The sequence below is a fragment of the Schistocerca piceifrons genome, chromosome 3 (genome assembly GCF_021461385.2).
Source record: "Schistocerca piceifrons isolate TAMUIC-IGC-003096 chromosome 3, iqSchPice1.1, whole genome shotgun sequence".
NCBI classification, from domain to species: Eukaryota; Metazoa; Arthropoda; class Insecta; order Orthoptera; family Acrididae; genus Schistocerca; species Schistocerca piceifrons.
The window spans coordinates 433,523,356-433,539,358 of NC_060140.1; the positions used below are offsets into that span (position 1 = coordinate 433,523,356).

At 38.8% G+C, this 16,003-nt stretch overlaps 1 protein-coding gene across 1 annotated transcript in view; it reads right to left on the reverse strand.

Moving 5' to 3' along the window:
* Positions 1-14,767: 14,767 nt before the first annotated feature.
* The window catches only part of LOC124788724 (testis-expressed protein 47-like), a 188,136-nt gene continuing 186,900 nt past the window's right edge, over positions 14,768-16,003 (reverse strand). Inside the window, exon 5 of the mRNA XM_047256004.1 lies at positions 14,768-14,822. The gene's annotated coding sequence lies outside the window, so the exon portion shown is untranslated. The remainder of the gene's footprint in view (positions 14,823-16,003) is intronic.

A 16,003-nucleotide genomic window follows, 5' to 3' on the forward strand; every position in this document is an offset into this window, starting at 1 on the left:
AGATTTTCATATTTAATATCTTGTTTATTGTACATGTACAGGAAAAGACAAATAAATAAATAAATTTTCAGTAGCATCTATCAGATTTCATTTACTACTGTAAACAAGACTTCCCTTTTTGTTAGGCCATTTATGTATTTCATCAACTATGTTCTTCCTAAGAAAAAGAAACAATTGAAAAGCTGATTCTATGGTGTCAACATTTATTATTGCAAATTCTGCTGGGCCTGAGTTTACTTGCATTATGTTGCATCTTTCTTATCTTCTACAAGCTCTTCTCAACTTGTGCTTGTGCCACACTTCTTGCTTCTTTTTTGACCTATACCAAACAGACAAAATGTATATACTGTGGTATTAGATGGTATTGCACATATACAGTAACATATAATACAGTAATACTTACCTATAAAAGTCGGAATTATGCAACACTACCTTTACATGGATGTTTGCACTCCCCAAATCTTCTTCTGAACTTCTGTCTTCTCCTTTCAAGGTAAGGTATATAAACAAATCTGTGTCACAACCATGGGCACCATGGCACTCTCTTATGCCAACCTGCTTATGTCCCAACTATAGGTGACCTTCCTAACCTCCCGAAAAGCCAAACCGCTAGTCTTGTTCAGGTTCATTGATGATATTTTCATGATCTGGATTCATGGCCAAGATGTCCTGTCTTCATTCCTTCACATCCTCAATACCTTCTCTCCCATTCACTTCATCTGATCCTCCTCAACCCAGTGTTCCATCTTCCTAGTCACTGACCTTCTCCTCTCTGATGGCTCCATCTGCACCTCTGTCCACATTAAACTCACCAACAATGAACAGTTCCTGCATCCTGCTATCATCCCTTTCACACCAAAAAAATGCCCCCATACAGCCTGACCACTTGCGGATGGCGTACCTGCAGTGGCAAGAACTCCCCAGTCCAGTGTGCTGAGGGCCTCACCCAAGACCTTCACAGAGAGGCTCTATCCCCACATCCAGTCTACAAACAGATCCCCCATGACATTTCCCCTCACACCCCCAGTCCTCCCACCACCCTGCAGAAGCAGTCACAACGGAGTGCTCCCTTCATCACCAAATACCCTGAATACCAAATGCACAACCTTCACCAGGGCTTTGATTACCTATCACCATTCCCTGAAATATGGGACACACTACCCGAGATCCTCCAAACTCCTAAAGTGGTGTTCCATCACTGCACCCAACCTCCAAATCATCATCCTAGTTCATTCCTATGTCACTCCCAATCCCAATCCCTTGGCACAACAATCATATCCCTATGGAAGACCAAGGTGCATGACCTGCCCAATACATCCACCTAGCACTTCCTATTCAAGTCCTTTCACAGGTTTATCCTACAACATCAGAGGATGGCGTACCTGTGAAAGCAGCCATGTGAGTACCAGCTCTGCTACAATCATTTCACAGATTTTCAGATTGGTATGACTACCCACATCCTCCATCCACCAGTTTGTCTATCCCCACCCCCACACCCTGCTGTCGTATCACTTCCACCCTGTTCTTGTCTTCCATCATCTTTGTTTGTCACCCTATGCCAATGTCCTCACAGATCTTTCCCCAATCCTCTTCTTTTTTCCCTGCCTTCCTGACCCGCAACCTCCTGACGCGGTGCCTGCTGGCAGACTAACCCCTGCACACTCCACCAGACAGTGTTCGTCTCTCTCTCTCTCTCTCTCTCTCTCTCTCTCTCTCTCTCTCTCTCTCTCTCTGTACACCATCCCTTCCCCTTCCCTTCTCCCTCCAGATAGCTACTCACATCCTATGTGATGTTGCATTCTGGTCCAAACAGCCAGAGTAGGCACTCATGTATGTGAGGTGTGCTTGTTTGTTCGAATGAATGGTGTGTGCCCCTCTTCTTTTTCTTTTCTGATGAAGGCAGTGGCTGAAAGCTTAAGTTTAATTGTCTCTTAATTGTGGCTGTCAGCAAGTTAACATGTCATCTTTACAGTCAGCAGCAATATTTCTTTCCCTACATTGTTGATATTCTAATCTGGAGTTCCCAATGTCTGATTTAGAAATCAGGTCTACTTCTCCATCATTACATGAGACATTATACTCTATATTGCTTACATCACTACTTGATTCTCCGGAGAGAACATTTCAAGCCACCTTCAGCTAAATGCAACAGACATAGAACTAGTCTCCAAAGCACCCTACGAATAACTGACAGCAACAATCACACTTTCCAACAATATTTCCATGACTGTGGCAAATTACATACAGCAATAATTGTATATTGTAAAACAATGCATTATAAAAGCCTGAGAAAGAAGTGGGGCCACACATAACCTCAGTGGCATTCTGTGGTTTTATTGTGATTTTCTGCAAAACTAAATATTTTCAAAAAGTTATGTCCATGTGATATGAAACTATTTTTATCCCAGGAAAAGTCTGATTTTTTCATAATTTTGAGGAATGCATAATGTCCAGTCACATTAATGTGCAACAGCCTATATTAAGCATCAATAACCACTCACAGACAACAGGAGCCAACACTAGCAGTGGAGGGCATATAAAACAGTCAGGGGACACAGAAAATAGTGCAGTCATTGTCATACTGTGGAAATGGAGTGGTTTATTTGACATCCAACATGACATGATCATTGGCTTTCGAGCCAAGGTCGGAAGCATTTCTGAAACAGCTAAAGAAAATTAAACTCTGGGGTCACTTGAGACACCCCAGTATTAGGAGGAATGATGATGTACAGAGTGAATTATAAACAAAGATAGATGCTTTGGGTACTGGCAATAAAGAAGCTTTTATGAGCTTAGATACCATCAGAAAAAAATTAGATTATTATAATCATACGTTACATGAATATATCAAAGAATCCTGTCTGGGAGACAAAAATATAAGTATCAAGCTTCAAACATCCAATGTGTTCTGTGCAATGATGTTGTATAGAGAACTGATGTATATCAATAAGTCAGGAGAGGAAGACTTCTCTTGCCAACATTGTTTGAAAATGTTAACATAACAAAAGTTTGGTAAGTGTAAGTTAGCATGGCGTTTTTTCCATGTTATAGTGCATAAAATTTGTCTTCTTTCCAGAAAAAGTCCTATTGTTAACGTAAACTAGTAAAACATTGTATACAGTAGCTTACAATAAAACATTTTCTATTTACTGTACTGGGTAGTATTATTCCCTGCACTGGGGGAAAAAAGGAAAATCTCTGTCCCATTCCAGCTCCATAGTGCTTATAAGGATATTAAAGCACAAATCAAAGTCTGTCCTGTTTCAACCCAAGAGAAGTACTTATAACCACAGAAATTTTCTTAAAACATGTTAGCCTACGCACATTATAACACACTGTATCATGATTTTATGTTTGAAATTTTATGAAGTATGAAGTAAAACTGATGGGAAAATTTACTAAAGGGCTGACATCTGTCACAGTTCACCCCATTCTAGAGTACATCTTTAAATATTGACTCCTGCCTACTGCACATTACTATATCAAACAATGGAAACTCCATGGTGGAATGTCAGCAAAATTAGGAAAAGAACAGATGGCTATTCACCAAACGAGACCCACTGAGTTGCAGGCAGGCACAACAAGAAGACTTGGCCAAAGCCCTACTCAACAAAGACATATTCACACAAGCATGGACACCTAATCCACACATGCCCGCTACCACTGGCAGCTCTGGCCAGAATGTGACTGTCACATGAATAACAATATGGGTTGGAGCACGGAAGAGGAAGGGGCAGCAGGGTATGGATGGGGGAAGAGAAGAACGCTGTCTGGTGGGTCATGCAGGGACAAGATGGTGGTCGGGTGAGACTGCCAGATGCAACCTTGGGAAGTGAGGTGTGAGTGTGTGTGTGTGTGTGTGTGTGGGGGGGGGGGGGGGGGGGTAGTGTGTTGTGTGGGTGTGGTGGATCAAGGAGCAGTAAAGGAGTAGGTTGGGGAAAGGACAGGTGCATGCATTCACAGAGGGGGTGCCACACAATGAGACTGAGGGAACATGGAAAGAAAGGAGGTGACAGGACAGAGGAGTCGAAAACTATAGGGTGGAGGGTGTGGGGCCAGTGATTATTGCAGGTTGAGGCTGGGATAATTTCAGGAGTGCATTGTAAGGGCAACTCCCATGTGCACAGCTCAAAAAAGCTGGTGCTGAGAAGAGGATACAGAGAACCCAGGTTGTGAAGAAACCGTTGAAATTTAGCATTTCACATTCAGCTGCATGTTGTGCCTCAGGTTAGTCTACTTTGGATTTGGCCACAATCTGTTGGTGGTTGTTCATTCAGGTGGGCAGATGGTTGGTTGTCATACCACTATAAAAAGCTGTGCAATGGTTGCAGCAGACTGAATTTTGATTCATTCTGAATTCTTTGATCTATGTAAAAACAATACCTAACATTTTAGAATTGGTTATTGTGATTTGAAGTTACGTTAGTGGTAGAATACCACAAATGTTTGAGGACAATATATGGAATACATATATGAAAGTGTGCAACTAATTATAGACAAAAGTAGAAGTTGTTATTTTACATTTACTTCGAGCAAGAATTGGTCAGTCAGAAGAAAAGTTAAGTGTTGTATAATCACATTCAAGGTAATGATCAAACATTTAAAATAAAATGACAAGCAGAATAATATTAATTCTCCATTGACTTCAGTAAGTAAAAATCCAATAGAGAACACTACAGAATCCATTTTGAGGATAGTCTCATGTGAAGTATAATTTTGTGGGCCACATAATCAAAAGTTTTTGGTAAGGTCACAAGGTATACTAGTACAATAATATTTCTTGTTTAGTTCTGCAATGACTTCATTTTTGAGGTTTCTAACTAACTTCTCTGTGGAGAACTGTTTGTAACAGTCAGACTGAGAGGCAGTAACAAGTTCTGCTCAGTTACACAAATCAGTATTCTATCATGGCCCCTTTATAGCCACTTTTGGAAAGAGTGACAGAAGTGAACAGAGTCTGTAATTAGAACTGGTTGGCCTATCTTCGGTTTAACAAATGGGTTTTAATGTGGCGTATTTAAATCTGTCAGAAATTAAAAATCTGTCAGAAATTATGCCCTGCCACTGTTGATTGTTAAGGTAAGTTAAGGAAACTTGTATGTGAATAACTGCCAAAAAATCGATTTTTGAATTTCTGTCTTAAAAAATTATCTGTAGTTTTCTGAATAACAAAAAGTTTACTTCCAGGAAAATGGACTACAGAAAGTGCCAAAATTAGAGGAACTTAAAAAGTGGTTCCACACACCACAACATCCCCATGGCACACAGTCAGTTCTGTTAAAACTAAAGTTTTGCTCTCATTTGTTTCATTTTTATGACCTTTTACTCCCTTAAGGGTAATCCTGTCAAGTCAGTGCAAGATTTTAATATTCAGCTAGAAATGCCATCATAACTAACAGATTACTAATTTTTAGTGACCTGATGAATTTTGTAATTATATAAGGGCTGTATTTTTTAAACTAATTCCTGCAGTGTCATAAAAATTTTATGTAGTAAATGTTCGCTATCACAAATCTCCAGAAGTTTCTGATTAAACACTTCGAAATTTTGACACAATGTCACATTGGTATATGTGCGAGTTTTTAAATACATGTTTTGTTAATGTATGTAATTTATAATTTTTTATAAATTTAATAATAGAGAAACATTATTACCAAAAAGTTTCAAAAAATTTTGAAGAAATAGATACCTAAAACATGTCTGTATTGGAATGCAACATTGTATCACAATTTCAAATCAATTGGTCAACTTTTGAAGAGGAAAGATTTCGAACAAATGAAGATTTCATTTTTATTTATATAGATATCACCACAAAACACCTACTGCTTGTCAGGACACATTTATTTCTGTGAATGCATTTCAGTGCCACATCTTTGGAGGTGGGTAGTGGCTGGCACAGGCTGCCGTAACTCGCTGCACCAGCCCTGCACTCATGCTGGTGACTTCTAGTGAATGGGTTGTTATTCATAGTGTGGAAGGGATGCCCCTTTGGAAGTCCTGCTCACCCATGGAAATGACACAGTGCATGTGGTGTTGTATGTCACATGCTTTTCTGGGAGTACTCTGTCCCAGGTCACAGCCGTTGTCATTGCAGCAGATGGGCTGTGATGTCGGATGCTGTGAGGTCATGCTGAATACTGACTCTTGCCCGCCAGTTCAGTACACTGTCTGACCTAAGCAACACTTGAGTTTAGAGCAGTTTGTGCCCCAGCCTGGAACAGTGTCAGTAGACTCTTGGATTATCCATCACTGGTGGCTGGTGCTGGTGGCTGTCTTCTATCATCCATTGCTGTGTAACGATGGTCATCTCAAAAGGCAGTAGGAGTATGGCCGGGCTGGAACCATCTCATATACAAGATATTACAATACAGTAATCAGAGAATTGAGCGTGAATGATATGAACACCATTGATCCTACTGATAGACTAACTCTTGCCTAGCGGGGTAGAATATTTATGGCATAAAGGAGAGACTCTGCTTTTTGACATCATTTGTTGTTACTAAATTGGTTCTAATCTTCCTTCTACATTTGCTTAACCAATATGTTTCATTGTCTTAACTCCTTTGTCAAACCTCCGATAGTTGTTGCCTTGTCCTCCTTGGTGTTTCTTGCATGATTTACAACAGTATTGGAGGCAAAGTGGTCTGCACTCATCTAATTCTTTTGTGTTGAGCTCACTCACACTCTTGATATCTTATTAACTGTGTCATAATGTTTACACCTAGGAGCTGGCTCATGTTAATACTTCCATGTGCTTGAGAAATGCCTTTATGTTGAGACTTGAAAAATTTCTCTCTCCCATTTGAGAAATGCCTTTATGTTCAGGCTTGAAAAATTTCTCTCTCCCATTCCCTTACATTCTTGATGCATAACGACCTGTTAATAGAATTGAGAATGTTTATAAGAACAGGCAGACAGCATGGTGACTTCGTCAATCCATTTGAGGAGACTGTCAACAACCTTCCACATCCATCAATCAGTTACACTCCCACAAAATTAATGTTAAGCAAGAGTGAGAGAAGAGAAAACTGTGCAGGTGAATGTAATACCACAAGTATCAGAAATGTAGACTCATGGGTGGAAAAAGTTCTTCAAGTTTTGGTTACCTTGAAGGCAAAGCCTGAGAGTGGAAAAAATATTTTAGCAATAGATTATCTAGAATACAAAAGTTTAAGGTTGGTGATAAAGTCTTGATTAGAAACCATTCTTGATCCTCTTTGTGAAATAAAAAGAATTAAGAGTGGCAAATGCTGCGTATAGGTCCATTTGGTATTGTCGGAAGCCCTAATGCAGAAACATATTTACTCTCATATCCTGGCAGCCGTAATAGAAGGTCTATATCCACACCAACATTTGAAAAGTACTTTTATGAGCTATGATAAGTATTTTAGAGATTATTTAAATATGTGGCCAGACAATTTAGTACATTACAGCCTACATATCTTAAGGTGGAAGGTGAACCGTACATAATATTTGATGTAACGGAACTATATTTTGTATGTATTTGAAGTGAGGTGTGTGTATTCTAATATTTGAATAGGTTAAGGAAGTATGTATGTGTTAATAAGGTGTTATCTTATATATGATTAACATGCACTTTTGTGTGGAAACCATGACAGAGTATTATTTTGTTCTCTGTGAATATTAGTAAGGTATTTTTCATTCATTTCATGTGTTTTGCTATGTGACCCAGATATACTATATTACTAGCAGTTTAAGTGTTATTCCTTGGAAATGACCCAAGTTATGTTTGGTTCAATGTATGCAAAAGAGAGAGTATGACAATCATTTTCTTGTGAAACTAAGTCTCATCACAAAAGATAATGATGATATCTGAATTTTGAATAATGAGACCACACGACTTATGTTGAGCTAGGTAGATTCATATCATCTGAGTACATTGAATATGTACTGGTAACTTAACTTTCATATTAGGTTGACATACTATTGGTGTCAAAACTATACTGAGCTTGGTACAAGTGTCGGTAGTATCCATGGGAATCAGTAATGATATATTATTACATTCTAATAGTGCCTATCCTTCTTGGAAAACAAATGTTCTTGTGGATGAATATGAGACACGTGTGTAATTGAGGTGTATCATCAGGGCAGTTTTTCTAGTGTTTGCTGAGAAGGACATAGAGAACTGTGGTAGACAATGTTCTCAACATTCAAGTTTTGTGCAGATGAGCTGAATTAGTGAGTCATTCAAGAACAGTCTGAATTGATCTATTAAATATAAAAGAGTGATGTAAATCTCAACTGCCTTGCAAATATGGAACAAGTAAGTATATTAAACTTCATAAAGATAGAGTGAATCAGTGATGCATATGGTACAAACTAATGAACCAATTTGGAAAGGAGTCCATCTGCTCAAGTTTAAAATGATGAATGTTTGTGTACCTTGGACTGCAGGAGTGCATATGTACCTTGGACTGCAGGAGTGCATGAGTGAAAACATGACTCTAGAGTGGGAGATATGATGATGAATCATAAACACTAATTAAGTAAGTGTCATGATGAACAATAAATATTTATACATGCTTGCACTATGCACAAGTTAACTGCTCTACTGAACTGAACTGCCAATCAACAATTTCTACATGTGAGACATATCATTGTTGTAGCAGCTTTGTGAGCCTATTGCTTGTTTAAAATTGTTGTTGTTGTTGTGGTCTTCAGTCGTGAGACTGGTTTGATGCAGCTCTCCATGCTACTCTATCCTGTGCAAGCTTCTTCATCTCCCAGTACTTACTGCAACCTACATCCTTCTGAATCTGCTTAGTGTATTCATCTCTTGGTCTCCCTCTACGATTTTTACCCTCCACACTGCCCTCCAATGCTAAATTTGTGATCCCTTGATGCCTCAAAACATGTCCTACCAACCGATCCCTTCTTCTAGTCAAGTTGTGCCACAAACTTCTCTTCTCCCCAATCCTATTCAATACCTCCTCATTAGGTATGTGATCTACCCACCTTATCTTCAGCATTCTTCTGTAGCACCACATTTCGAAAGCTTCTATTCTCTTCTTGTCCAAACTGGTTATCGTCCGTGTTTCACTTCCATACATGGCTACACTCCATACAAATACTTTCAGAAACGACTTCCTGACACTTAAATCTAAACTCGATGTTAACAAATTTCTCTTCTTCAGAAACGATTTCCTTGCCATTGCCAGTCTACATTTTATATCCTCCCTACTTCGACCGTCATCAGTTATTTTACTCCCTAAATAGCAAAACTCCTTTACTACTTTAAGTGTCTCATTTCCTAATCTAATTCTCTCAGCATCACCCGATTTAATTTGACTACATTCCATTATCCTCGTTTTGCTTTTGTTGATGTTCATCTTATATCCTCCTTTCAAGACACTGTCCATTCCATTCAACTGCTCTTCCAAGTCCTTTGCTGTCTCTGACAGAATTACAATGTCATCGGCAAACCTCAAAGTTTTTACTTCTTCTCCATGAATTTTAATACCTACTCCGAATTTTTCTTTTGTTTCCTTTACTGCTTGCTCAATATACAGATTGAATAACATCGGGGAGAGGCTACAACCCTGTCTCACTCCTTTCCCAACCACTGCTTCCCTTTCATGCCCCTCGACTCTTATAACTGCCATCTGATTTCTGTACAAATTGTAAATAGCCTTTTGCTCCCTGTATTTTACCTCTGCCACCTTTAGAATGTGAAAGAGAGTATTTCAGTCAACATTGTCAAAAGCTTTCTCTAAGTCTACAAATGCTAGAAACGTAGGTTTGCCTTTTCTTAATCTTTCTTCTAAGATAAGTCGTAAGGTTAGTATTGCCTCACGTGTTCCAACATTTCTATGGAATCCAAACTGATCTTCCCCGAGGTCCGCTTCTACCAGTTTTTCCATTCGTCTGTAAAGAATTCGCGTTAGTATTTTGCAGCTGTGACTTATTAAACTGATAGTTCGGTAATTTTCACATCTGTCAACACCTGCTTTCTTTGGGATTGGAATTATTATATTCTTCTTGAAGTCTGAGGGTATTTCACCTGTCTCATACATCTTGCTCACCAGATGGTAGAGTTTTGTCAGGACTGTTGATGCAGCTCTCCATGCTACTCTATCCTGTTCTAATGGAATGTTGTCTACTACCGGGGCCTTGTTTCGACTTAGGTCTTTCAGTGCTCTGTCAAACTCTTCACGCAGTATCGTATCTCCCATTTCATCTTCATCTACATCCTCTTCCATTTCCATAATATTGTCCTCAAGTACATCGCCCTTGTATAAACCCTCTATATACTCCTTCCAGCTTTCTGTCTTCCCTTCTTTGCTTAGAACTGGGTTTCCATCTGAGCTCTTGATATTCATACAAGTGGTTCTCTTCTCTCCAAAGGCTCTTTAATTTTCCTGTAGGCAGTATCTATCTTAACCCTAGTGAGACAAGCCTCTACATCCTTACATTTGTCCTCTAGCCATCCCTGCTTAGCCACTTTGCACTTCCTGTCGATCTCATTTTTGAGACGTTTGTATTCCTTTTTGCCTGCTTCATTTACTGCATTTTTATATTTTCTCCTTTCATCAATTAAATTCAATATTTCTTCTGTTACCCAAGGATTTCTATTAGCCCTCGTCTTTTTACCTACTTGATTGTCTGCTGCTTTCACTACTTCATCCCTCAGAGCTACCCATTCTTCTTCTACTGTATTTCTTTCCCCCATTCCTGTCAATTGTTCCCTTATGCTCTCCCTGAAACTCTCTACAACCTCTCGTTTTTTCAGTTTATCCAGGTCCCATCTCTTTAAATTCCCACCTTTTTGCAGTTTCTTCAGCTTCAATCTGCAGTTCATAACCAAGAGATTGTGGTCAGAATCCATATCTGCCCCTGGAAATGTCTTACAATTTAAAACCTGGTTCCTAAATCTCTGTCTTAGCATTATATAATCTGTCTGATACCTTTTAGTATCTCCAGGACTCTTCCATGTATACAACCTTCTTTTATGATTCTTGAACCAAGTGTTAGCTATGATTAAGTTATGCTCTGTGCAAAATTCTACAAGGCGGCTTCCTCTTTCATTTCTTCCCCCCAATCCATATTCACCTACTATGTTTCCTTCTCTCCCTTTTCCTACTGACGAATTCCAGTCACCCATGACTATTAAATTTTCGCCTCCCTTCACTACCTGAATAATTTCTTTTATCTCGTCATACATTTCATCGATTTCTTCATCATCTGCAGAGCTAGTTGGCATATAAACTTGTGCTACTGTAGTAGGCATGGGCTTTGTGTCTATCATGGCCACAATAATGTGTTCACTATGCTGTTTGTAGTAGCTAACCCTCACTCCTATTTTTTTATTCATTATTAAACCTACTCCTGCATTACCTCTATTTGATTTTGTATTTATAACCCTGTAATCACCTGACCAAAAGTCTTGTTCCTCCTGCCACTGAACTTCACTAATTCCCACTATATCTAAGTTTAACCTATCCATTTCCCTTTTTAAATTTTCTAACCTACCTGCCCGATTAAGGGATCTGACATTCCACACTCCGATCCGTAGAAAGCCAGTTTTCTTTCTCCTGATAACGACGTCCTCTTGAGTAGTCCCCGCCCGGAGATCCGAATGGGGGACTATTTTACCTCCGGAATATTTTACCCAAGAGGACGCCATCATCATTTAATCATACAGTAGAGCTGCATGTCCTCGGGAAAAATTACGGCTGTAGTTTCCCCTTGCTTTCAGCCGTTCGCAGTACCAGCACAGCAAGGCCATTTTGGTTAATGTTACAATTATTTTCTGCAAAATTCTGTGAAGGGCTCTACAAAAGACACTCAATGACTCTGGTTTTGGATGCATAAACAGTTTTACAGAGATATGTTAGAGGAAGATTTGTGGTTTTGTTCTGAAGGCATGTTATCTTCTACTGAATTTTGCCTGAAATTGTCACGTATCAGTTGTGATGTTTATATCTCAGTCTGAGAACTCTCAGATCCCTCCCAGTTACAGTTAGAAAATAATATTACAGACTAACTACCTTTGCTTTCTCATTTGTGTACATTGTGTGTCATAATCTATCCTTTTTCAGGAAGTTTTAGTTGATTTATTGCTTATACTTGCTGGTTGACTGTTGCATGTTACCCTACAGTTGGTTGCAGGATGGTCCCTTTCGAGAACTGTTCCTTCAACTATCATGAGCGTACTTCCTGTTCCCAAGACCACACACCTATGACTGATGTAGTGGAAGGGCTCTGCTGACCACTTCAGCATCTGCTTTTCCAACAGCCGCACTGACAACCTTTCTGATGTCATGGCAACATCACATTTGCCACATTAACACCAGTCACAAGAAAATACTTTTTCACAAAAGAAATTTAGTATCCCTTTCCTACACTCATTCAATACAAAGAATAATAATCAATCATCACAGATTGTTATTACATGAATATCCATCAAATGTGTGAACTGCTAATAATACTGGCTTGAATAATAACTTACTCCATTCTTTATATAACAGACTTGCTGATTCAATCTGCAGACGTGATACTGTGATGAATGTAATGAGCACATAAATCAAAGTCGATGGATTTCCTTTGGGTTTTCCCCAGGTTTTCTGCAAGACTTGTCTGAAGGGGGGAGCACAGATTATAAATGAATCTCAGGTGCATTAATCATCCAAACTTGAAAGCAACATTAGTTGAAGTACAGTGTTGTAATGATTAAATAAATGGTATGTCCTGACAAGGTATAATAACACTAGTTAACAAATTAAAACTTTTTTTCTGTATCTGGTTTGTAAATGGGTGGATTTACCTAATTTTGTGGTGCTGAATACACTGGTAAAATCAGTTTTTCTCTATGATGCCACATTTCCTAGATACACAGCAGAATAAAAAATGTCAATAGTGAAAATTGACACAATTAAGTCAAATAAAAATACACATTCAAAACATTTGAAATCAATACTGTTTTGTATGTATATATAGGCATGATGCCAATAAAAGGTCCAAATTAGTTCAGAAGATATTTTCACCTTTAATTGTCTTTGGTTTTTGAAAAATGTGATGACGGAGCTCTTCTTTTGTTTGCCATTTCACTACTCTCCCTAACAAGACCCCAGCAGTAGTCACCCATCATCAAAGGGGGCCTCAGTAACACTGTTCCATGATAAGAATGTCTTGGTGAAAGCGTTCACCATGCTCATCGCTTAAGGCTCCAAAATTTTCCAGGAAGAAATCAAGGTGAGAATGTAAAAAGTGAATTTTAAGCAACGTTCTACACCTCATGTTCTTATAGTCGTCCAACAGATCGTCCACAAGGGTAACATAGTTTTTGTCTTTTCTGTTCCCCAAAAAGCTCTTCACGGTTGCTTTAAAAAAAGACCAAGCAGCTAATTGGATATCTGTGAGTTTGGTATCAAAAGTTGGATCTTTCAACAATTTTCTTATTTGTGATTCAACAAATATACCCTCTTTCAGCTTTGCCTCACTTAATTTGGGAAATTTTTCTTTTAAGTGATTGAAAGCCTCACTTTCTTTATCCAGAGCTTATACAAAGTTCTTGATAAGGCCCCAACTTGATATGAAGGGGAGGCAAAATGATTTTATCAGGCTCAACCAATGGGGTATTGTACACATTTACATTTCCAGGAACATATGACTTCCTTATAGACCATTCCTCGACTGTATAGTGGTTGTTGGTGTCATGGCTGTCCTGAAGGCACAAAAAGCAGCAGTATTTCATGAATCCAGCCTGTAAACCTGAAATGTGTGCAACAACTTTAAAATCACAGCAAAGCTGCCATTCATGATCCTTATATTTGATTGTCTCTAGCAGCAAAGCCATGGTTTCGTAAGTTTCTTTCCCGTCTACTGCATAAGCCAAAGGTACCAATGGAAATGCATTGCCATTATGCAGTAGTACTGCTTTCAAGCTGGTTTTACTGGAGTCAATAAATAGTCGCCACTCCTGTGGATTATGTTGTGCACCTAGCTGCATCATCAGACCATTGACATCTCTACATGCACACATTGAATTCTGCATATTGAAATAGTGAGTGAAGGAAGCACCTCTTGATCTGAAACAGGAAATTTTTGATGCTAGAGCTAGAAGGTTCCTTTGTTGCAGTTTTGACCCCAAGAGTTCAGTTTGCTGTTTCAAAAATCTTAGATCACAAACCAAATTGTTCAATTCCTTTTGATTAAAGAGCTGGGGTGAAGTGTAATCATGTTGAGGGCAGTACTCTTCTATATGTTCAATACTTTCTGATTCACTTGACACGGTGTCTGGTTCCATGGCTTTCAAGTTACAGACTGGATCAGGCAACCCCTTATCATGGTGCACAGGTAAATGCATTGGAGATACATTTTTTATGTCTAGTTTTGCTTGAATGTCCCAAAATATTTGTAAGACAGAAGTAACAGTCTGAATAATGCTCTTTAGGCTCACACCACACCATTAGAACAATGAATGGCATGGCTCGGCATTTTTCTTTCAACTCCTTGTTTAAGTTTGTAATAAAGGTTATGCAGGCAATATGAGATGCAAATTTTTTATCTTGATGACCAACAGAACAATCAAAATACAATTTATATTCCTTCTTAACCAAATCAGTGATTGGTTTTCTTTGGGCTTTTGGAGTGAATCTGCCACACAAATAACAAAAGTTGTCAGGGTGGTTTAGACAGCAACAAGATTTACTAGTTCCCATTTTTCTTAGTATAAGAATTAAACACAAAAAGTTTGCACTAGGCCTGTATTTCACAGTAAACACTCACTGAGGATCTCTTTCACATCACTGGATTACCACACCAACCATTTACTGATGATTTTTAGATCTTCTAGCTCTCTTCTGCAAATAAAAAACAAACAATTAAACATCAAAACAGAAGAACAGCAAAAAGTAAAATACTGAATACGAGAAATAAAAAACCTTTAAAAACTCAAAAGTGGTACGTGCTAGAACATTTTGAAAGGTATATTTGGATTCTACACGCCAAAATAATACTAGTTGACTTATCACACCCCAGATGCAAAATGGCTGTTGACTAGTGTAATCATCCAGTCTTGAGAATAGTAGCAGTCAGACTACAATGGTGTAATTGTAAAACAAAATCAGTGAGTTAAAAAATAAAGAAGTACTATTCCAAACTCAAGCCTTTGAAGTACAGGAAAAATACCAAAGAACTGTGTAATGTTAAGGTATTAAATATGCATCAGTTCCAATGAATTGCTTGTTAAAAGTGATGGCTGGATACAAATCTATTAAACACTGATAACTGTACAAATATGCACTATTAATGGGGTTGGGGGGGGGGGGTAGGGGGGGGGGGGGGAAGCTTCCAGCCATAGGAATTGAGGACATTGAAAGTTCGCAATAATATTTAATGCTGAGAGATTCCTGCTCCCATTGGGAGTTTTTTAATGTGTGGAAGTCAGAGTGGCTACTGTGCTAGTAGTTGCAGTATGTAAGATCACTGTGCACTTATTGCTGTTGCTGTGACACTTCAGCTGTTCCACATTGTCTTACCAAGAAAGGAAACTGTTAAAAAGGGACTGGGACTCTGACCCTGTCTTTCAATAGAGATAGAAGTATGAGGGTTGTTCCAAAAGTAATGCCTCCTATTTTTGTTTGTGGTGAATCTGGATGTCTGTGCCGGTGTCACTGGTGTCGTGCTAATGCTTGAACCTTCCTCTTTCATTTTCAGGTGGTTCCATTGTTCTGTGGTAGTTGGTGCCAGCACAGGAGTGTTCCAAAAAGGAGTCTGATGTGGATACACATCCAAAACAGTGATATGTGATTGAATTCCTAACTGCTGAAGAAATTGTGTGAACTGAAAGCCATCAACACTTTGCTAAAGGTGTATAGATCATATACAATAGACGTGAACGATGTGAGGTAATGGGTACAGCATTTTCAAAGTAGTGAAAAGAGTATGCATGACAAGCCACAGTCTGGTCATCCCTGCACAGTTATCATCCCTCAAAATGTAGAGCATCCTGATCAACTCACCTGTGCTGATCAAAGCTGAA